General features: G+C 42.0%; 1 protein-coding gene and 2 pseudogenes across 1 annotated transcript in view; 2 read left to right on the forward strand and 1 right to left on the reverse strand.

Moving 5' to 3' along the window:
* The window catches only part of LOC148543160 (solute carrier family 22 member 3-like), a 397488-nt gene that overhangs the window by 255814 nt on the left and 116216 nt on the right, over positions 1-25458 (forward strand). The window lies entirely within an intron of this gene.
* LOC148543163 (5S ribosomal RNA) lies at positions 14075-14193 on the reverse strand (annotated as a pseudogene).
* On the forward strand, positions 17293-17411 carry LOC148543164 (5S ribosomal RNA; annotated as a pseudogene).

Raw genomic sequence — 25458 nt, forward strand, 5'->3', positions numbered from 1 at the left:
CTCATCAAGGTATTTTTCTAAAGGATCTCCATCTAATACTGCATATGAGTTTGTATCTTCAATATAATAAGAGCAATCCATTATGACCTCTCCCACCCCCACCACAACTCCGATCCTGATGATTTGACCTTTAGGGCAATTGAGCATGTTGAACTGGGGGAGTGAGGAGGAGATCTAGTGAATAAATTATCAAGATGCAAGATGTATTGGATTTTTCAATTGGACACTATGACTCCTTGGGGTTTCAATGATAACTACGGGATAGCTCCCTTCTTGTAAGAGCGGCGATGGATACAGTTGGGCTGATACATTGGTCCTAATTGATGTCTACAGCCATACCCAGGTTTAAGCGCCCAATCTCATCTGATCTTGGAAGCTAACCATTTGGGGCCTGGCCAGTACTCAGATGAGTGACTGCTGGGGAAGACCAGGTGCAGTAGATACACATTGGACGTATATGCATTCTGACAGTATCATAATTTTTAAATGTATGCCTAAAGAACAGAAAATCTCCATTGAGTGCACTTACAAAAACAAGGAGCGAATTTATCATTGAGTGAAGAACCAAAACCTGATTATCAGAATCATCCTAACCCATATATCACGAATGACCAAGAACCCTTAATCTTTCTGACTACAATTGAAATATTCTGGATCCATGATTTTTTTCTGACCACAATTGAATGTTATTGTGTATTCTACCTTCCACTGACACTAATCATAAGTCCTTGAAGGACAATCCTTATATAAGAAAGTGCATCCTTCATTCATCAAATCTGCATAATTATGATAAGATAATCCAGTGCATTTAATAATTGTTCTTAGTCCTTTCTGCTTTTCCTTTTTCTTTCATGCTTCCATAAATGATTTGACAGAGACATGTCATTGTATACATAAAAATGTTTTATTGATTAGTACTTCCACAAATTACTATTTGATTAAGTTTTGTAATTGATTTGAAATTATATATTTACTAGTGCTGACTATAAAATAATTACTACTCTGTGGGTTATTATACCCCATTTACAATTAATGTTATAAATTCTTAATCATGGCCTCCTATCTTTTCAGAAAGAAACTATTTTTAAGTGTATTGTTTCAACTCCGAATAGAGTACAATGCTTCAAAATCAAGAATCAATCACTATATATGTTTTGACATCCATTAGCTGACATGTACGTGGGTGGACAAAGATGGCCGCGCTCTGATCGTTTGAGGATAAAGATGGCTGCAATCTCAGCTGACCTAAGTGATGCATCTAGTGGGAGACAGGACATCCACGAGAAGAGATGAAGCCGCAAGCTGGGCTTTGATGACGCCACAGATTGTGGAACCGACCACATCTGATGATGACAGATGGGTGGACTAAGATGGCCGCACCAGGCTCACATGAGGACGAAGATTTTCATGACCTAAGTTGATCGAAGGATGGAAGTGACGTACCCGAAAGAAGACAGAATATTAGAGAGACAGGCAGAAGTTGTAACGCCGGTCAGTGATGACACTCCCAAGACAGTTCGATGGGATGGGCGGAAATGACGCGCCACGAGGCCTCACTAAGGGCGTATATAACACACTAAACTGGCCAGACTACAAACTGTCTAAGGCTGGGGAAACCGAATTATCTGGACATATCTAATGCGATTTCGTACTTTATAACAGATGCATTTCCATGGCTATATTTATTTAAGACTTTTACTCCTGGGTGTTAATCCACTCTAAACCAGGAACCGGAAGTGATGTCACAATAAGTCCTAATTGGAGCTACTTTGTCCCTATTAAGGGGGTTTATAAACCAGACACCCAACAGGAGCTCTATAACCGTTGAAGAAGTCTGACAGCAAGATGAAACACTTTGGATGCTTCTCTTACCTTTCATGAACTTACTACCACTATACAAGATAAGCTCCACAGCATATTTTTATTGCCTAATATATGTGAATTTTTTTTTCTGTGTCTTATTTTTTATTACACACATTTTTTATTGTTTCTGCTTTTGAAATACCATGTTCAGCCTTTGATTATTCATTGTCAACCCCATGTTGAATGTTTTTAATTTATCAGATCATAATTAAATTATTATTTTCTTAACTAAATATTTATATATATTTATTGTCTGTGATTTATATAAATCCTCAATATTTATCTACTGTTGTACACTGTATTTTAGAGGCCACTAATTTATTTACTGAACACTGTGTACTATAGATTTAATACAATATTTGACATATTTATACATATATCAAATTTAAGTGATTATATCACTATTTATTGATGCACAGCACTTTGTATTTTAAATTTACTTTATATACACCATATATTTATATATTCCTATACATACTAGATACACTAGCACATAGGCGCTCTAATGCAGATTTGATTTTCACACAATTTTCTTCAAACAGATAACCACTGTTACACTTTTTCTGTTTGAGCTGACACCTACACCATTGGGGAGTGCTATACACAAACAAATTGCAGAATTATATATGTTCTTTACACTTCTATATATATCCACTTTTAATTGAAAGTATTTTTAAATTTTTATTATATTCAGTAAGGGCTGGAGTTTTCTTTTGGCGCTGTATTCTCCTTTCCTTTTGTGTGTGTGTGTATATTCTCCTTTCCTTGTGTGTGGGGGTCCTGCACACAGTGCCCTGTGGAGACATCGTGTGGGAGGTTTTTTGGGGATTTTTGCAGATTTAATTAAAGAAAAAAACTGAGAAATCACATGTACATGGGTATTCACAACATTTGCTCAATACTTTGTCTCAAAGATTAAGCCATGCACGTGTAAGTATACACGGCCGGTACAGTGAAACTGCGAATGGCTCATTGGATCAGTTATGGTTTATATAGCGGAGAAATGGAGCACACTCAGTTAATTTGTAGATCAGCAGGTGCAGGGTCAGATGAAATCCATATATACATGCAGTCCCAAATAATAGCAAAATGGAACCAGGACCAGCACACCGCAATGTTCAAAACATGGTAATTTAATGAACCATCATAAAGAGAAGTCAAAGTACAGCCATAAAAGGTATAAGAACCAACTGGTTTGAGTACATAATGGGTAATACTTAGCAGTTCTAGCAGCTTAGATGCACATGTGAAAAAACCGGGCAGTCAAGCTCTGAACTCGGATCAGCCCCGACGTCCGTTTCGTCCACCTTCATCACGGGACTAAAGCTTAACCCTCCAGAACAGTATTAAATAACCAAAGGCATAAGTGTCAAACCACCTCACCTGTGTCAGATGGCAGCAGTTGGCGAGAGCGGGATTCCACGTGTGCGGCTATGTCCCAGCCGGCCACTCCGACATCATCACGTCTACTGATGTTTATTTTACTTCTAATGGAGATTATTTTGCACAAAATTATTTTCTTTTTAATAATGCGGTTTTTTTTGCAGCTCAAAGGAACAGCGATGGGGTCCAATATGGCCCCGTCGTATGCTAATATTTATATGTATTTTTTTGAGAAAGAACATATTATGCAAAATAGATTATTTTCACATTTTATTTCTTTTTATGTTAGATACATTGATGATATATTTTTTCTTTGAACTGGAGGAGAGGCGGCTCTTAAGGAGGTCGTTGAGAGTCTCAACCAATTACCAGGGTCAATTAGATTTACATACAAATGCAGTACAGATACAATCATCTATTTGGATGTGTGTATTACAATAAAGGATAGAAAATTTACAACAACTGTTTACACCAAACCAACAGACAAAAATACTTTTTTGGAAGCATCCAGTTTTCACCCCAAGCCTCTCAAAAGAGGACTTCCTTATTCGCAGCTCATCAGAGTAACGCGGATCACGTCGGATAAAAAGGAACTGCAAGAGGCTTTGAATAAGATGGGACAGAAATTTCTACAACGTGGATATTCTAAGTCTGAGGTCGATCAATCGATACAAAGGTGATTAACTTTAAATAGGCAAGATCTTTTAAAAGCTAAGCCAGCTCAGCCGCATCTGCAGAACACCAGGATGGTATACGGGAGTACATATTCGATAACCTCAGGGATCCATTTGAAACACTGGCATATTCTGCAGGCCTATCCAGTCCTTAAGGGTGCATGTAAATCTAAACCTCTCTTTAGTTATAAGAGAAGCAGGAATCTTAAAGAGAGAATATCTACTGCTGATGTAGGTCCTCGGCTTTCCAGTAAAGCCAATTGGCTTAGCTTACAACGGGGAGCGTTCAGATGCACAGGATGTGTTAATTGCAAATTTATGAGAACTGGCAGTACTTTCATACATCCATCTAGTGGAATGGTGTTCAATCTACAACACAGGATGTGTTGTGACACTAAATTGGTGACTTACATTATAATATGCCCATGCAAAAAACTATACGTGGGCAAAACAATCCGTATGTTGAAGGGACGCATTTCCATGCACAGATCTTCGATTAAAAAAGCCTATATATACAGCTAGAAAGCAATACGCCTCCGGTGGCCAGACATTTTATTTCAAGCGCACATTCTATCAATGATTTTTGTTTCATGCCATTTGACCATGTGCCCCCTCCCCAAAAAGAGGATGTGACAGACATAGGATGGTACTTAGACAGGAATGTAGTTTTATTTATAAGCTTATGACCATGGTTCCCCATGGACTAAACGAGGAATTCACTTTTTCTGCTTTTTTGGGGTAACACCTATCTGTTTTGGCAAATATTTAAATTATACCATCGGGTTGTACTCTCAATCAACTCCTTTTCAGTAGCATTCAGTGACCCATTATCTCCATTTCTGCAATGTAACATATGTACTGGTAATGTTTTCAGTATCCCTGAGTCGGGTAACTCTGTGCTGTTACCATGATATATTTATGATCATAGTGTGATTTATATTTAGATATTATGTGTTTTTTTGTGAGTGTGTATGTTTTATTGTTAACATGTACTGGGGCTCTATGTTGTGTGCCAGTACGGCACGTCAGGCTGTGTGCTGGTTACACAATCTGCGGCTTGCTGTTTATATGGTTACCTCCACCACGTCATCAGTAGGTGTGGCAGCGGTGATGTCGGAGCGGCCGGCTGGGACATAGCCGCACACGTGGAATCCCGCTCTCGCCGACTGCTGTCGTCTGACACACGTGAGGTGGTTTGACACTTATGCCTTTGGGTATTTAATACTGTTCTGAAAGGTTAAGCTTTAGTTCATTGATGAAGGTGGACGAAACGGCCGTCGGGGCTGATCCGGGTTCAGAGCTTGACTCCCCGGTTTTTTCACATGTGCATCTGAACTGCTAGAACTGCTAAGTATTACCCATTATGTACTCAATCCAGTCGGTTCTTATACCTTTTATGGCTGTATTTTGACTTCTCTTTATGATGGTTCATTAAGTTATCATGTTTTGAACATTGCGGTGTGCTGGTCCTGGTTCCATTTTGCTAATATTTGGGACTGCATGTATATTATATATATATATATATATATATATATAACGTTATGAATGTATATCACCATGTGCAGAGTGTTAGTCCCAGTTTGTAGTATAGGCAAAGTACTTTTTTATGCATTAACTGTTTGCAGCATTTTTCTCCAAGCCTCCTCCTCAGGAGTCAGGTATAGGGATTTCTAGTCAAAGAAGGAGAACAGTGCGCACCACAGTATGTAGAGTAAAGAATTTTTGAATTACAGCACACATAGAAAACTTACACATAAGTTTCCAGCAAGCAGCATACACGTTACAGCAGCAAATCGCGGGATTCACAGAAGCCACAGAGCAGCACCAACAGCCTGAATATAAACAGCAACGCTTGTGGCCATAGACTGGTGTTAGCGGTGCTCGCTTCCCGGCTCTGACTCCCTAGTACAGACTTCACCAAGGTAACGGTGGTGTCATGTCATCGTGATGTCACCAAGCCACGCCCCAAACGCATTTGATCAAGGAGACTTCGTCAGTCTCTATGTCCACAAGCGTTGCTGTTTATATTCAGGCTGTTGGTGCTGCTCTGTGGCTTCTGGGAATCCCGTGATTTGCTGCTGTAACATGTATGCTGCTTGCTGGAAACTTATGTGTACGTTTTTTACGTGTGCTGTAATTAAAAAATCCTTTACTCTACTTACTGTGGTGAGCACTGTTCTCCTTCTTTGACTATAAAATAATAAACCAATGTTACTAGGGACCAGAGGCCTTACTCCGATGATAGGCAATCTGCGCAGGTGCATGATTCATCCTGTGCATGTGCAGAATGGGTCTGTGATCCGCATGGAGACTGGCAGCAGACTGTCATTATTGACAGTCTGCTGCAGGTTGTGGGCAGGGAGGGGGCGGCGATGGCCTCCGTTTCCCGAAACGGAGGCCTGTCGTCCTGGTGGGGGAGGGAAGAAGCCAGCATCTCTGTCGGCTGACAGAGATTTTCTGGCTTCTTCCTCTCATTTGCAGCGGCAGCCTACATGACCCCATGGTTTACCTGAGCCGGCCGATGTTCCACAGAGTATCCGATGCTGCGTTGGACAGCGCAACTCGGCTATGTAATGCAGCAGGAGGCGTGATGCCTTCTGCTGCATTACCATATCTGCACAGACGGAATTGCAAAGCTGCTTGTGAGAAGCTTTGCAATTCCGTCTGAAGCTGAATCATGCCCCAGGTTCGAATAGATCAGAGAGACAAGCTGTGTGAAATGTGTTTACCTTTTTATCAGACACAATGACAGACATAGTTACAAGGTACAACACAATTTTATTATAAGAGAAACAATGGACACATCACAAATGTACATTTAGTACATTGCAACGCAATAACTATTTTTTAAAACAACTAGTTTCGTCAAGCAACTACACTTCTGACTATATATAAAAAAACACACAGTATAGCATTACAGTGAAACATATGGTGCATACACACAGTCAGATAAAAAGAACAATATAAATGATATCGTTTATATTGTTCTTTTTTTAACCCATCAAACGATGGTCGATGTGTGGGTATGGATGGTCGATATCGACCAACGCCCGTGCACGCAGGTCAACCTGGTCGATATCGACCAGGTTAGCCTATTTGCTATAGGGACCCACGATCGTTAATTGGGGGTTGGTGCATGTTGCTGGATGTTCAATATCGAACATCCAGCACATGCAGGACGATCAGACAATGATATCTGATCGTTGTCTGATCGTCCCATGTGTAAGGGCCATAAGGCTTTGTATATAGATATGTGGATTTAGGGCCTGATTCAGAGCCGTTCGCTATTTGTGGTTGTTCGTTCAAAAACAAGGGGTGGCTATTCAAATGATCCGTTCGCAAATTGCAGTCTGTTCCCACCTCTAAGTCTGAACGAGCGAGCAAAACATACGCTCGTTTATTTGATAAAAACGCCCCCTGGCCGCACGCACCATACGTCATGTCCGCTATTTATTAGATTAATCGAGTACATCGTACAGCGTATGAACTGCTCGCTATTCTTGTGGTTGGTGTTTTCAACCGCTATTTTGCGAGCAGTTCTGAGTTAAAAAAAACCAAGTGACGTGGTCAATGACGCTGCTGTATTAATTATGCACTCCCTTAAAACGCCCGTTTTGACCTTTAAGCACGCCTGCGTTCGGATCTCCACTCCCCGTTTTCAAGCACCTTCCCCTGTTACCACCCACATACGCCTCATTCTGTCACTCAAAATAGCAGGCCCTCGCTATATTGCGTACCAACGATTTTCGGCCGCACTGACTGGTTCGCGCATGCGTACTAAAAACCGTACGCATGCGCAGATGTGCGAACATCGCTCGGAACGAGCGTACTGCCGCTAGCGAGTGGCTCTGAATGAGGGCCTTAGTTTTGTAAAAAAAAAATCAGTTTAGCTTACAGAAAAAGAACAGCGTTTAGCATGCAGTTTGGCAGTTTTAGCTTTAAGCACAGTCCAACATTAAAGAACAATAGAGACTAGCATGCAGTTTATGGCTTTAGCTTTGAGCAGAGTCCAGAAATCAAGAAAATAAAGAATAGGTGTTTGCATACACTTGTTTACATTACCCATTAGCCTAAACATGCATTTACGATAATTCTTCCTTAATATTTGCTTGAACCCACCACAGTGGTTAACCGCATAACACTAAAAGTAAAGCTTTAAAATAATTACATTTACTTGCTTTTGCTAAAATACAGTAGTTAGCATTACTTTGAAATATGGCATGAAGATACATTGGGAAAACAGTCACATTCATATGTAGTTTACCCTAAACAGCAACTACTGTAGTGTCAATCTGAAGGCAACTACATGGTAAATCAACATTATGATTTACATAGCCCAGTAGTCTACAAGGGTGAGAGCACCCCAAAACTGCATAATAGAAATAGAATTAACAGTACTCTGACTCCAATAAACGCACTTGCAGAATTTAAGAATAACAACTACAATCACATTGAAATCAGCAATATCCAACTTTTACCATAGAATACATTATCTGTTGTATCAATTTGAAACCAACGGCTAACCATCTTCCCCCGAAAATGACCCCTAACAGTACCTATGACCTGGGCATTAATGTAAATACCCCAATACTACCCTACCCATCGGGGCCAGTCTTAAAAGAGAGTACTCCCAGCACAGCTCCTATCCCTAATTCACTGGTAGCAGCCACCACAGTATTTTCTTCCCCATCTACCAGGCTTGCCCACCAGTGCAGTAAACTTCATTAAAATCAGAGTATCTCACCACTGCTGCTCCTTAGCTCCTCTCTGATCACTTGCACTGCCCGGGATGTAGTACACTGCACCGGGCTGCGCTTCCATACAGGATCCTAATGCCTGAAGTCTGTGGGTTACAGTGATGCTGTCTTCACTACACCTGTCCGAGTTGGGTCCTCTTCTCCTTGGCTCCAGTCACAGAGGGCTTGATTCACTACGGTACGCAATATTGCGTACACACACAGTTCAACTGCAATAGTATGCTAACCGTTTGCGATCGCAATGCAAACTCTGCAATACATAAGGATGCCCACTTTACATTGCACACATCCGTAATGCTTAGCAAAACAACGAAAACATCGGTACAATCGACTACCACCGCAGCCTCACGCACACTTGCACAAACTCTGACCTTACTTAGAAATTGCTAACAACCATGCACGCTATGAGACCTCAGACTGCATATGGCATCACAGTGGATAATTTATGCACGTCGCACTGGCACGCCTGCGTTTTCCCGACCATCCCCCGTCACCACCCACAAACGGTGCTTCCTGTCAATCTGCGATCGCAGTCCCAATTTAAATACCTAGTTCATGCACGCTCGCTGCGATGCATGCGCAGTATGCAACAATCAGCCGATTGTGTGAGTATTAGCAACTGCATTCCATGCTGAATCAGGCCCAGAGTCTCCTCCGAGCATCTGGGCAGGGGCCCTCTCAGGGTCTTGCTCTATGGGGCTGTCTCACTCTCTGCTGGGGCAACTCTTGGGTCTTCTCCTCATGGCAGGCAGACTTTTCCTCTAGCACAGGCATCTAAAGGCTCATACACATGACGATATGCTGTATGAACATTATTGGTGAAAGATTTCCCATGAACTTTCTGTAGTGCAGGACAAACGATATTCGGTGTATACACTGAAAAATATCTTTAAAGATATCTTTCTGTGAAGTCATCCTGCCACATCTCTGAACAGACATTTCTTGACTACAGTATATCATCAGATTGGCCTGCATGTACGGACGACAAAAGACATCGTTGGCGTTGGTCATTAACTGCATAGACACTGAATGATATATCGTTGAACAATATCGTTATCGTCAATATTGTTCATAAAAATCGTCGTGTGTGTATGAGGCTTAACACTTGGTTTCTGATGGCCTGCTGCATTTTTCAGTGTTTTGATCAATAATATAGCAATGTTTATAAACCATGCATTGTTTTGTACTGTAAGTCACTGTTTTCTTGTTCGCTCGTGTGCTTATGTACTTAGTAAGGTCTTGTGGAATCTTGCGGCCCCATATAAATAAAGGATAATAATAAACAATTGGATGTGACAAAAGTGCTTAACAAGATTGCACTAAAATGCGACACTTGTACATCTGTGTGCAAATGGGTCTGAATCTGTATACAAAGAGCTACAATGCAGTGGCTTCTTTGCACACCAAGTTCTGCAACTTCGTACATATTTAAAACTAATGCCTTTGTGTTTAAAGTCACAGCCCGGTCTGATTATGGGTGCACCAACTGCACTACACATATCTCATCAGCATCGGGACTCCTGGAAAACTCTGATTTCTCTCCATTCTCCACCCAGTCAGGTATATGGATGCCAGACACTGTCACTCCAGTGACTATATTCGCCCTACCCTATTGGGGAAAGGTTGATGGGTACTGTCACTGCTTTCTGGCAGATGTCCGTAGATCTCCCAGTCGGCACTGCCTAATCTTGAGCTGTCGGCACCCTTTATCTTTCTATGTGATGCCTCAGATGGTTTTCCAGCCACCGCACTGTGGGCCTGATTCAGACCCGCTCACTAGATGCGTACGCTCGTACCCAGCAAGGCAGGTGATACCTACACACCCAGCAAGGCAGGTGATCTCACGGCAAGGCATAATCACGCCCACTATGTCTTGGTGTGTGATCGCTTTGTGTATGCAGACTCCCACCAGCGCATGTCATCTCCAGGAAGTGTATGAAACTATCGGTACATCGAGGACCATCGGAAGCGAACGCAGCGCTTGTGGTTGACTATACCCTATCGCAAGCACTGCGATCACTTCAGTGTGAAATACAACCAGGTGACATGTACTATAACACTGCCTGTTAATTATGCACTCCTCTGAAACGGCGTTGAGACACTCAGGCACGCCTGCGTTCGCACCTCCACTCCCCCGTTGTTAATGGCCAGCCCCTGTCACCACCAACAAACGGCTTCTCCTGTCACTCACTCTGCTGGGCAGTCTATGCGCAGCGAGTGAATGCTTCCTGATCTCTCGCACTGGTTCGCGCACTGCGATGCATGCTCAGAATGCAAAAATCGTCCAGCTACGAGCTAATGCATCCTAGTGAGCAGGTCTGAATCAGGCACTGTATCCTCACTGTCCCCAGGTAGGTGCTAACTGTCCTTAACATAGATTGTAAGCTTGCGGGAAGGGCCTTCCTACCTATATATCCATCTGCTATTACCCAGTTTTATTCTATTAATGCTTACAATTGTAAAGCGCAATGGAATATGCTGCGCTATATAAGAAACTGTTAATGAATTAATTAACAGTTCCCCTCTCACCCTTTTTATCAGCTGGCCGATGGCACAAGCCTCTCTCCTGCCCTGGAAGAAAAATATTCCCCAGAATTTTCTGGCAATTTCTGGTCCACAAGGCCCCAATTCAATGTGCCTATAGTTATTAACGAATATATATATATATCAATGAGCTGCACTCACATGTCAGAGTGAAATACTTCCAGGTGCTCCAATAAAGACAGCAAGGTCCAAAATGTAAGTTTGACATATAATGGGCACTCACCAAATAGTAGAAAAAAATCCAATTTTAATGATCATATACCACGAGTCGATGTTTCGGTCCTGCAAGGACCTTTGTCAAGACAGACAGACCGCCACAAAGCTACCCACCATGGGCTTCTGTGGTGGGTAGCTTTGTGGTGGTCTGTCTGTCTTGACAAAGGTCCTTGCGGGACCGAAACATCGACTCGTGGTATGTGATCATTAAAATTGGATTTTTTCTACTATTTGGTGAGTGCCCATTATATGTCAAACTTATATATATATATATAGCACTGGACGGCACTCTGGATCTAATAACCTCAAGAATAAATCTCCAAGAAACAGAGTAGGTCGACGTTTCAGGGCACAAACCCTTTTATCAAGACACTACAAAAATATGTACATACCTTTCAATAGTGATCACACGTGCTCCCCTTCACCCGGCCACGGCTCCAGTCGGAAACCCGATGACGTCACAATGCGCATCATAGCGACGGCGTCTCATGGGGTCGTGGCTAGTAACACCCCGTTACCATGGTGATGCCTTATACAAAAATTAAAAACAATGTGTATAACAAAATAACGAATACTTGAAAGTACAGTACCAGAGGAGGGTGGCAGAAGCCACTTTATATAGTCAGAGAGAATATATAATGGATAAAAAAGTATAAGAAACATGTAATCGTCATAGGACAAAAAAGCATATGCATAGAATAAATATGCAATGAGCTAGGGCGAGCTGAAAATGCTAACACTAAATTGTATTGGGTAAATATCCAAAAAAGAACCAAATATATATATATATATGCAAATAATAAATGAATTTGGCGCCAGAACCTAAACCAATATATAAAATGCTGGTGTATTATGCAAATGCAGGTAAAAGCCAAGGCTTAGACCTAGGGCGTCTGCTCCTATGTCAATAGTCTGTAGTGTTGGTGAATACACTACCAAACAAATTGAGAAAGGGAGTTATTGACTGTGGGCGACCAACCTGCTAATAATGCATAGTGATATAAATAAATATATACAAAGTGCTGAGTGCTAACGTGCTTAAAAATCAACCTGGGCAAAGAAATAAAGTCATAAAGTGCTTTGTGCTTAAAGCAGCCTAAACAAATGAAGTGCTTAATGCAATATAATTTATTTTAGCAGCATAAACAAATACAGTGATAAGAGAAGGCTAATAGCATAAAAAATATATTTAATAGAATTTGACAAAAATAAGATATACACAATAAAAATAGACACTGTGGTTCCTTATCAGGAGTGACCACCAGAGGCAATAAATAAGCGATAAAAAATAAAATCAATTTCAGAGGTAAAAGAAGAGTTTAGCTTATCTGAAAAAATGGATTTGAGAGGGTCTGGATGTAAGTCTCAAGGGCAAATAATAAGGTCCCAACGCGTTTCATCCGTTGACTTCTTCCTGGGGATGAAAGTTGAGGAATGGTGATCACCTATTTATACACCTTCTCCACCTTCTATTGGGGACTAAGAACTTCCGGGTCACAGTTCAAATGTTCATCCGGGTTAAATTACACGAGCTATAAACTGACTCAGAACTTTAAGGGGGCACCTAATATCTGAGCGTCTTTAATATGTAATAGCCATGGCACTTAAAACCGCTTCCTTAAAACCTTTTATTTCAGCCATTAGGTTTTGGAATGGTTATATGCCTCCGCCCTGTCATACGTCTGCTTCCGCCAGGCTCTTGACATCACATCCGGTCAGATGTCCCACTCCGGGATTGGCTGGTGTGCGCGTCCTATCCTCCATTGGCCCTGCGTCATATCCGGTCATGTGCCTTGCCGCCAAGTATCATCGCACTACCGTCCTCCCGCTTGCGTGATTGCATCATACGTCCATGTGGCGCGGTCACGTGTACGGCTCCACACTTCCTCTGACCATGTTTCTTTGTTGTGCGGTTCAGTTCCTGCACATTCGCCAACACCTGTGGGAAAAAATAGATAACTTCCGCCCTTAGTTGCCGTCACTGCTGACCATCAGTTTTGGTGCCTTTCAGTCATATTGGGATGGGTCTAGAAATAAATAAAGGCAATGATAAGTGAGCGGATCCATACGCTTGTGCATGGAGCTGTCCACCACTAATAAAAAAATTTTTTATACTTATTGCAAATCATCATATATTATGAATGAATATTCTATATGCCAGCCATAAAGAATTAGATATGCAAGTTTAAAAAAAACGTTAGTACTTAATAAGGCTAAAATACAGCTAATAGATGCCTAGCATAAATGATAAGTCATCACTAGGGTAATCATAGGTGTAGATTAAACTGGAACAGTTAGTAATTTTAACCCTTCTTGTTTCAATTGGGAGGAGAATGAAACTAATGATAATTGGGTCAGGAAGTACATGTAGAGGCTAATAGGGAAAGCTCCTGTTGTTAGAATTCACACGGTATTTAATTTTCCAAGTTTATAAAGTGATAAGAATTTCTTTCTGGGATGAAGGTTTCTGATTAGTTGATACATAAAGTCCTTTCTTTGCTTCTTCCTCTTCTTTCTATTTCCTCTCTCTTCTTCTCTTTTTGTCTGTTTCATCTTTTCATTTTCATGTGAGACTGGATTACGGTTTTCAGGTAAGTGCCTTCATGTGCTGGTAGAAGGAAAGCCTGGGAACTGTTTATACTACAACACCTGGTATTCTCAGGAGGTCCCCCATCCCGGTACTAACCAAGCCCAGTTGTGTATAGCTTCCAAGATCAGACGAGATTGGGCACATGCACACTGGTATGGTAGTAGATATTTACCCGGCTCCTCACCGTTAAATCTTCACATGGAATAAAATGAAGGAAAAACACATCTACTACACCTGGTATTCCTTGGGGGTCCCCCTCCCAAGTACTAACCAGGCACAATTCAAATTACCCCATTTGGGCACCCATCTACAGATGGGAAATGATGTTATAGTAGTAGAAGAAACCGATTTGGTACATCTCAGGACTTCTTCTTAGAGGAATGGTGCGATCTCATAGTAGTCATTGAAACCTTTGGGGACCATTGTATCAAGAGTGAAAATCCAGTACATCTCGCGTTTAGACAGGAGGTTTCCTAGGTCACCCCCTCTTTCACTCAACTTGACGTGTTCAATGGCCTTGAAGTTCAGGTCTTCCGGATTGGAATTATGTTTCTCAGAGAAATGTTTAGACACCGCATGGCCTTCCAGTTTATTCTTGATATTCCTAATGTGCTCTTGGACACGTATTTTTAATGTTCTTTTGGTTTTGCCAACATAGTTTAGTCCGCAAGTGCACTCCAACAAATAGATGACAGATGTGGAATTACAGTTCATAAAACTTTTTATGGGGAACTCTTTTGAACCTGCTGAATTTAAAAAAGATTTACGCGTGGGATTTAGGTATTTGCATATATTGCACCTTCCGCACTTATAGCTACCCTTGCAGATTAAAGTGCCATTCCCCCTTTGCTTATCATTTTTGCGCAAAAGGCTGGGTGCTAATATATCTTTTAAGTTTCTTGTCTTTCTAAAAACAATCTGTGGTTTCAGTGGAAGAATCTCCTTTAAAACAGGGTCCATAAGGAGAATGTTCCAGTTTTTTCTCAAAGATCTCTTTATTTTATTTTCATGTCCATTGAACGTAGTAATAAATGGAACCAGATCAGCCTTGGACTTCTTCCCCTTGTACTAAAACAAGTTGTTTCTATCCAAAGATTTGGTTTTGTTTAGGGCTTTTTCGAGGATCTCCTCAGGATAATCTTTATCTCTAAATCTGTCCGCATATTGTTCCAGTTGTTCATGGCATATTTTTTTGTCACTACAATTGCGTTTGATTCTGTAAAATTGGGAAAAAGAGATGTTCTCCTTCCAGCTATTTAGATGACAACTTTTAAAATGCAAATAACTATTGGCATCTACATGTTTAATAAAATTCTTAGTGGAGATTTCACCTTCATCTCCCGTTAAAACCAAATCTAAAAATTCAACAGATTTATGGTTAAAATTAGAGGTGAATTTTAAATTCATGTTGTTGTTTGAAACCAGAGATAAAAACTGATTAAAAACTTCTTCTAGCCCTTGCCAAATAATTAAAATGTCATCTATATATCTTTTGTAAAAGATGATATTATTTCTGTTGGGATTGTTACTATAAATATAGTTTTTTTCCCAACATCCCATAAACAGATTCGCGAAACTGGGAGCGAAAGTAGTTCCCATTGCCGTGCCACAGATTTGTTTATAAAATTGGTCTAAAAATGTAAAATAATTGTGGTTCAGTATAAAAGACATGAGGTCACATAAAAACTCCTTGTGAAGGTGGTCCACATTTCCATCCATCTCTAAAAATTCTCTTGTAGCATTAATACCTTTAGTGTGTTCAATACAGGTATATAATGATTGTACATCAATTGTGACCCAATTGTATTCATCTCTCCATTGCACCTCTTTCAAGGACTGTAATACATTGGTTGGATGAATTTCAATTCCTAATGAAAAACAACCCCATTGCCCCCATTTTTTATTTCCTACCCAAAATACATAAGTCACTGGAGAAGCCACCGGGTAGACCTATTATTGCTGGGATAGAGTCACTCACATCACACCTTTCGAAATATGTTGACATTTTTCTACAGGAATATGTGAAAGAGCTGGATTCGTATTTGAAAGACACGACCAATGTATTACAGTCCTTGAAAGAGTCCTTCAATCAACATCGACAGCACGCCCCCTTTGATCAGACACAACGAGCGAAGGAAAGTCCTTCGCTCGTCGCGTCTGGCGCATGCGCACGACGGAGCTCCCGCCATCGTGTGCATGCGCAGTGCACAACATCGACCCACTTGTGAGCGGACAGCCGCTTGCAAGTGGGTCTGAATCAGGCCCTATATGCGGACAGATTTAGAGAGAAAGATTATCCTGAGGAGATCCTCGAAAAAGCCCTAAACAAAACCAAATCTTTGGCTAGAAACAACTTGTTGGAGTACAAGGGGAAGAAGTCCAAGGCTGATCTGGTTCCATTTATTACTATGTTCAATGGACATGAAAATAAAATAAAGAGATCTTTGAGAAAAAACTGGAACATTCTCCTTATGGACCCTGTTTTAAAGGAGATTCTTCCACCAAAACCACAGATTGTTTTTAGAAAGACAAGAAACTTAAAAGATATATTAGCACCCAGCCTTTTGTGCAAAAATGATAAGCAAAGGGGGAATGGCACTTTAATCTGCAAGGGTAGCTATAAGTGCAGAAGGTGCAATATATGCAAATACCTAAATCCCACGCGTAAATCTTTTTTAAATTCAGCAGGTTCAAAAGAGTTCCCCATAAAAAGTTTTATGAACTGTAATTCCACATCTGTCATCTATTTGTTGGAGTGCACTTGCGGACTAAACTATGTTGGCAAAACCAAAAGAACATTAAAAATACGTGTCCAAGAGCACATTAGGAATATCAAGAATAAAGTGGAAGGCCATGCGGTGTCTAAACATTTCTCTGAGAAACATAATTCCAATCCGGAAGACCTGAACTTCAAGGCCATTGAACACGTCAAGTTGAGTGAAAGAGGGGGTGACCTAGGAAACCTCCTGTCTAAACGCGAGATGTACTGGATTTTCACTCTTGATACAATGGTCCCCAAAGGTTTCTATGACTACTATGAGATCGCACCATTCCTCTAAGAAGAAGTCCTGAGATGTACCAAATCGGTTTCTTCTACTACTATAACATCATTTCCCATCTGTAGATGGGTGCCCAAATGGGGTAATTTGAATTGTGCCTGGTTAGTACTTGGGAGGGGGACCCCCAAGGAATACCAGGTGTAGTAGATGTGTTTTTCCTTCATTTTATGCCATGTGAAGATTTAACGGTGAGGAGCCGGGTAAATATCTACTACCATACCAGTGTGCATGTGCCCAATCTCGTCTGATCTTGGAAGCTATACACAACTGGGCTTGGTTAGTACCGGGATGGGGGACCTCCTGAGAATACCAGGTGTTGTAGTATAAACAGTTCCCAGGCTTTCCTTCTACCAGCACATGAAGGCACTTACCTGAAAACCGTAATCCAGTCTCAAATGAAAATGAAAAGATGAAACAGAGAAGAAGAGAGAGGAAATAGAAAGAAGAAGAAGCAAAGAAAGGACTTTATGTATCAACTAATCAGAAACCTTCATCCCAGAAAGAAATTCTTATCACTTTATAAACTTGGAAAATTAAATACTGTGTGAATTCTAACAGGATCTTTCCCTATTAGCCTCTACATGTACTTTCTGACCCAATTATCATTAGTTTCATTCTCCTCCCAATTGAAACAAGAAGGGTTAAAATTACTAACTGTTCCAGTTTAATCTACACCTATGATTACCCTAGTGATGACTTATCATTTATGTTAGGTATCTATTAGCTGTATTTTAGCCTTATTAAGTACTAACGTTTTTTTTAAACTTGCATATCTAATTCTTTATGGCTGGCATATAGAATATTCATTCATAATATATGATGATTTGCAATAAGTATAAAAAAATTTTTTATTAGTGGTGGACAGCTCCATGCACAAGCGTATGGATCCGCTTACTTATCATTAATTGCCTTTATTTATTTCTAGACCCATCCCAATATGACTGAAAGGCACCAAAACTGATGGTCAGCAGTGACGGCAACTAAGGGCGGAAGTTATCTATTTTTTCCCACAGGTGTTGGCTAATGTGCAGGAACTGAACCGCACAACAAAGAAACATGGTCAGAGGAAGTGTGGAGCCGTACACGTGACCGTGCCACATGGACGTATGACACAATCACGCAAGCCAGAGGACGGTAGCGCGATGATACTTGGCGGCAAGGCACATGACCGGATATGACGCAGGGCCAATGGAGGATAGGACGCGCACACCAGCCAATCCCGGAGTGGGACATCTGACCGGACGTGATGTCAAGAGCCTGGCGGAAGCAGACGTATGACAGGGCAGAGGCATATAACCATTCCAAAAACCTAATGGCTGAAATAAAAGGTTTTAAGGAAGCGGTTTTAAGCGCCATGGCTATTACATATTAAAGACGCTCAGATATTAGGTGCCCCCTTAAAGTTCTGAGTCAGTTTATAGCTCGTGTAATTTAACCCGGATGAACATTTGAACTGTGACCCGGAAGTTCTTAGTCCCCAATAGAAGGTGGAGAATGTGTATAAATAGGTGATCACCATTCCTCAACTTTCATCCCCAGGAAGAAGTCAACGGACGAAACGCGTTGGGACCTTATTATTTGCCCTTGAGACTTACATCCAGACCCTCTCAAATCCATTTTTTCAGATAAGCTAAACTCTTCTTTTACCTCTGAAATTGATTTTATTTTTTATCGCTTATTTATTGCCTCTGGTGGTCACTCCTGATTAGGAACCACAGTGTCTATTTTTATTGTGTATATGTTATTTTTGTCAAATTCTATTAAATATATTTTTTATGCTATTAGCCTTCTCTTATCACTGTATTTGTTTATGCTGCTAAAATAAATTATATTGCATTAAGCACTTCATTTGTTTAGGCTGCTGTAAGCACAAAGCACTTTATGACTTTATTTCTTTGCCCAGGTTGATTTTTAAGCACGTTAGCACACAGCACTTTGTATATATTTATTTATATCACTATGCATTATTAGCAGGTTGGTTGCCCACAGTCAATAACTCCCTTTCTCAATATATATATATATATATATATATATATATATATATATATATATAATAATAATTAACCAAAAAAGCTAATCATATAGAATGACTAGCAACGGAGAAAAACATATCCGCATATAGAGGCTTATCAATTAATTGGCTGACCAAGCATAAATTTAAAGGAAACCGGTAAAGGACAAAATTTAGTTTAAACCATGGGGATTCACCGTTTGCAAAGTGTGAATCCACCATGCTTCCCTTTGTAGAAGGATACAATTCCGATCTCCACCTCTCTGATTTCGTGGCACCCAATCTATCATTTTATATCTTATGGTAGACAAGTTATGTTTACAATTGAAAAAATGTCTGGCTACTGGATGTTATGACATTTTACCTTCAAGTGCTGCACGTATGTTAGACCTGTGCAGTGCCATCCTCTCTTTTAGTTTTCTAGAGGTTTTACCTATAGATAGAACTCCACAAGGACAAAGTATATAGTATACAACATATCTGCTTGAGCAGGTTAAAAGGGGCCGATTTAAAAAAAAAATTCCAAAATGGGGATGGGCAAAAGTGTTGCCTGTCTCCAAAAAAGCTGCAGGTTATGTAGCCCATGCATCTGTAATTGGCCGGTTTGCGTGTGAAAAAATGTTCTGCTGTTGGATTTTTCAGTAAAGAAATATCACTGTGGACCACAGAGTCTTTAATGTTTCTGCCTCGTCGGTAAGAGGCAGATTCAAATTGCGCAGGTGCTGTCTCTCCATGTTGGCCGCTGCCTGCCGGTGGGCCAGCTGGAATTAGCTGCCAGCTCGGCACCAAATCCACACCTGATGGCTGATCTGAAAAAACCTGAACTGCCTTGAGGACCACGCTTGGGAACCTCTAGTCTAGTGTATGGCCAGTTTAACTCTGGATTTAATATGAACTTGCAAGAATTTGACACTTGCTCTGCCCGTGAGGTTGAAAAGATTTGTAGATTTCACACAAGTTTGTGGCAGACTGCCAATTTACACTGGAACCTGTGTAATGTAAGTGTCCCTATTAAAAGGGATTGTGTTACAGTGTGTGGCCCTGACGAAGTTCAATCCTAGGCAAAAAATCTAATCCTCGTCAAACTACATCACCATACCAAATTTGGTGGAGCTAGGTCCAAACCTCTGGCATAAAGGATAAACAGACACACTTTCTCGCTTATTATATAGATATATAAATAACATTTTGGGGTCTGCCTGTTCATTTTGGCTGATCTCCTAAACCACTGGACATGTTTTGATGGGTTTTCACTGTTCTATACAGCAATGGTCGAATAAATTTTAGGTGTAGGAAACATTCATCTATGACAAAAGGGAGCCGAGCAGTAACTATTTTAGTGAAGTCATCACAGAAAAAAGCCAATCAGAGCCAGCAATGTGCCAATGAACCCCTGAAGATGCCCTGATGCAGTCACAGTAGCCAGGGGAGGCATAGCTATCAGGAATTTAATAAAAACAAACCACCATTGAACACCATCAAATTAATTTCATTCAATGGTGACAAACATCAGACTGCCACCATCAAATGGTACAAACACTACCATTGGAACAAAAACACAGATGGTCAGTAATCATTGGATTCCGATGTGCATACGTACGCTGAACGTGCAGGCAAACTCCGGCCTCCACTGTGAAGTGCTCCCTCTCCAGTGTAATGTTCCCACTCAGTGACATGCCCTAGGTGAACAGGAGGCACCTCTCATGAAAGTCAGCGCTGTTCTTCATGGGCACCACAGTGAGGAAGCTAAACAGGAAGCCCAGAATATATAGGGTATTTTGTGCAAAGAGGACATTGCTCATTGCCATGTTCAGCAGCTGGGGAGGAGTGCACATGGAGGCTGCAGAAATATGCACAGGTGCTCCAGCAATGGTTATGGTCAGGGCTGGATTAAGGTCTGTGGCAACAAACATGTGTGGGCCCCTATTAAATGTGATGAACTGGGGGTTTGCAAAATGGGGACCTTATGCAGAGCCCCCAGTACTGTCAGTGCCCACAGTGATAGTGCCCCATGTGCAGAGCCCACAGTAGTGGTGCCCTTTGTGCAGTGCACGCAGTAGTAGTGCCCCCAGGAGTGGTGCCACTTATGCAGTGCCCTCTATGCAATACTCCCATTAGTAGTGCCCCTAGTAGTCATGCCCCCCAGTAGTAATGCCCCCTGTGGTAGTGTCCCCAATAGTAATGACCCTGTATACAGTAAATTCCCCTAGTAATACCCCTGTAGTTGTGCCCCCAATAGTAATGCCCCCAGTAGTCATGCCCTCTGTGTATGTCCAATAGTAATGCCTTAGTAGTAATGCCCCCTGTATAAGTGCCCCCAGTAGTAATACTCCTGTAGCAGTGCCCCCAATAATAATGCTCCCTCTGTGGAAGTGCCCCCCGCAGTAATGCCCCCCGAGTAATGCCCCCAGTAGAAAGTCGCTTGCACAAAAATAAAAAAGCTAATACTTACCTTAAGCCCCGCTACTGCGTCCACTGCCGTCACACGTTCGGTCTGCTCGGCTGCTCTTCTGCACCATGGGAGAGACATCATGACGTCTCTCCCATAGTGCACTGCATGAGCCGGAAGCCGGACCTCACGAGTGAGCTCCAGTCTCCGGCTCTGGCTTCCGCTGCGGGGAGTGAGCCGGGCGCCCACTGGTTACAATCTCAGTGGGCGCCTGGCAAATGGAGCCTCCCACCTGCGCCGGGGTTAGGTTGACGGAGGAGGCGGAACTGGTTCTGTCTCCTCCGGCCCACTTTAACCCCGATGGGTGTGGGGGCCCAGGGATGACCGCCCCTGTCGCCCCCCCATTAATCCGGCCCTGGTTATGGTAGCTTCAATACATATCTATCATCCATGATCCTGCAGGGGGAAGTAGTGAGAAGCAGGGATCTGTGGTGACATGGCGTAGGTTGTTAGGAGATGCAGGAGGCTGTAGCGAGATTAAATTGCTCCTGTGCGAAGCCAGGGTGGGTTGCTACTAATCACTAATAGACTGTCTTACAGTTTTGAGGCTAAAATCTCATACTCTATGTGATTTAGGACAAAACATCCAGTTTACCCTACATTTGCTTCTGTACAGTGCTAGAACTACAAGAACCAGCATGTGTGTGGACAGCAGTGCATACTGTCACTAGTAGTGTCACAAGTGTGTACTATTGGTCTGATTCAAAGATGAATGCAGTGGCGATAATGTACACAGATCAAGCGATTGTTTGTCATTGTGTATAAACCTCACTGCATGTGTGCAGCGATCGCACTGCAATTACAAACGCACAGCGAAATCCATCGCAAAGTGAGTGACAGGCTGTCAGCGTTTGGGGGTGGTAATGGGGAGTGGTCATAAAAACACAGGTGTGTCTGACCACCATGGGCATGCATAAATTGGCCCTTGCGATCTCCTTACGCAGCTCTGCATGTTAGTAGAGCTGACAAATCTGCAATAGGCAAGGGCAAGATAGCCGATTGATGTGCGTCGATGTTATCGATATATACGCGGGTAAGCAATGTTGTACGCAAGTGAGAAGGCAGAAGTGGGCATGTTTATGCTCGGGTGCTCTTTGGAATCATTAGCATATTTTTGCAGCTGTGTTCCATGTTGAATCGCAGCTGCGATCGCATTAGCCTCCATCTGAATCAGGTTCTAGAAGTGTTTGCCCACTAGGCTTCCTGGACAGAAGATGTGACCAGGGGCATGACCAAAACCGTAGTAAAGTTAAAATCATTTTGTCAGTCCTTATTATAAACAGTCTTTAGGAAACATGCATTTTAGGCAGCCCGGATTTGTAAAATGTTACTGAATTCAGGGTCAAGTCGGGCTGCAAAGGGTGCAATTTGCCGGTCTGTTGCCGTTGTTTTAATGCTGTTGCAACAGCATATCACACCCTTCGGACGGAATAGGATTGACCCCATAGTTTAGTGTGAACAGTAATATTGTCCTGCATGTGTTAATAGGGCCTTATTCAGCAGTGCACACTAGTGCACTCCTGAATGCAGATTCCTGACCCATTCTGCGCATGTGCAGAACAGGTCTACGATCCCACGCGCAGACTGTCAGTAATTGACAGTTTGCTGCCATTTGTGGGCGGCGATGTCCTACGTTTTCTGAAATGGAGGCGTGTCGCCGACGTTGGGGGGGGAGGGAAGAGCCCAGGATCTCTGCCGGCTGACGGAGATTTCTTGGCTTCTTCCTCTCATCTGCAGCATCCGGCTGCGTTACCCCATGGGTTACCTTAGCCGGCCGATGTTGCGCAGAGTATCTGATGCTGCGTTGGACAACGCAGCTCGGATGTTTAATGCTGCAGGAGGCGTGATGTCTCCTACTGCATTACAGTATCTGCGCAGATGGAATTGCAAAGCTGCTTGCGAGCAGCTTTGCAATTCTGTCTGTAGCTGAATAAGGCCTATGACCATTTTATGTCTTTGGGGGCTATTTATGAAACTAAAAGTTGCGAATAATCCTCTGCAAATGTTAGTTTTCATAGGTTTGCTGCAATTTAGAGAATTGGGGTTCTGCTAGGGAAGTCCCTATTTTAACAATCCCAGCAGCAGTCCCCATTTACCAAGTTCAGAAAAGCTTAGCTTTCCAGTAATTAGTCCCATTAGCTAATGCTATATTGAAATGACAATAGCCATTATAACCTATAAGCTTCTTTTACACTTACTACAACTTGCTAATGCCGAGCCACATCCGAGCCATATCTTATCAGAGCCTGTGTCCAAGTAAATATTTCTGAAACAGAATTTCAAATCAACGTGATGTGATAAAAAAAGTAATGCAATTTTTGGGGGCCTGTAGTGCAATTAACTCTCCTATTTACTCTCAACTACAAATTCGGGCATTGTCAGACACTCACATCTGTCTGATTTCTGGACCAAAATTCCCCTTTCCTTCAAACTTTTTTTTTTTAAATTTAGATAAAAAGTTAGGCTCTCCATTTACCAATAACTTACATGAGACCAAATAAAAGAACCCCCAGAGTAAAGTGAAAGGGTGATTTTGGAGCAGAACAATTTCTGTCCACACGTATAAATTGCTAATAATGTATACATCATACTTATGTACCTACTTTCATTACATTTTCAGGGAGTCACCCAGGTCCCAGAAGACTGGCTGGTCCTCCCGCATCCCGTCCACTTCCAATTGAAGTGAGTAGGATGGAGAGAATAATTACGGGAATTGCGAGTACATGGGGAGGGAGCTGAGCCAATATTATGTTATTCCTTTCTCCCTCTTCATAGACCCTCTTCCCAGCATTTGCAGCAAGGGGGCAGGGCATAATAATGCAGATAGTCTGACCGTGCCCCCATCAGCTGCTATCTGCATTTCCTCCCTGGGGTTCTCTTGGAGACGAGTGTCAGGGTTCAGCCTAGGATCAGCCTCTCACCTCCTTGCCGGCTTCCCCTGACTTCCTTGCGGTCAGACGTCTGGTGCAGTGATGGATGTGGGGCTGAATATTCTGCCTTAGGTGCTTTTTGCGAGCTTCCATGGTCGGCTGTGTGTGCTGGGGATCGGAGTTCCCATCATGGGCGCCGCCATGACAGTTCCTCTCATGTGACAGTACTCCTAACCTATGGTAGCATGATTTCAGTCAGCTGATGCTGTGCTCCAGTAATCTGCTACCCCTGGGTATAAATCTGCCTCCAGAACTCCAGGAAGTTGCTGTTCAACTTCTTCTCTGTTCCAGTGATACCAGCGTTGCTCTGTGCTAATCTTTCAGAGAGTTACTTCAGCCTGTTCACAGTTCTCCAGTTTCCAGTATTAGCTTCCAAGCTATTCATAGTCTGAGAATAGTTCTCTCCCAGTATCCAGACTGTTTTGTTTTCTATGTCTGTGTGTCTTTGTATATGTGCTGCTAGTATTGCAGCTTCCTTGTGTCACTGAGGTGTCAGACTACCTGCTGGTATTAATTAGCTCACAGCTGGACCTCCCAGCACATGTCTGTGTCAATCTGCCCTGTGTCTTGTCAGTGCAAATCTGCACTTGCATTTAGCACTCCTCGTGTATGCCTGACTTCTCTTTGCGTCTTGTCTGTGCAGTCAGCACCTACATTTATAGTACACCAGTATATGTCTGTGTTCTTTGCTCAGTGTCTTGTCTCTGCCAATCATTTCCAGCATTCCGATATATTCCTTGAGTCCACTCTGCTCTTGTCTGTGCAATCTCCAGTATATGTCTGTGTTCTTTGCTCAGTGTCTTGTCTCTGGTAATCAGCTCCAATAATTTCTAGCATTCCCATATATTCCCTGAGTCCACTCTGCTCTTGCCTTTGCAATCCCCAGTATATATCTGTGTTTTTCTGCATATTTAACTGTTTCCAGTCCATGCCTGTGTTATAGCATTCAGTTCCATTTCCAGAGTTCATTCATTCCATTCAC

The sequence above is a fragment of the Taudactylus pleione genome, unplaced genomic scaffold (genome assembly GCF_031769625.1).
Source record: "Taudactylus pleione unplaced genomic scaffold, aTauple2 ptg000006l, whole genome shotgun sequence".
NCBI classification, from domain to species: domain Eukaryota; kingdom Metazoa; phylum Chordata; class Amphibia; order Anura; family Myobatrachidae; genus Taudactylus; species Taudactylus pleione.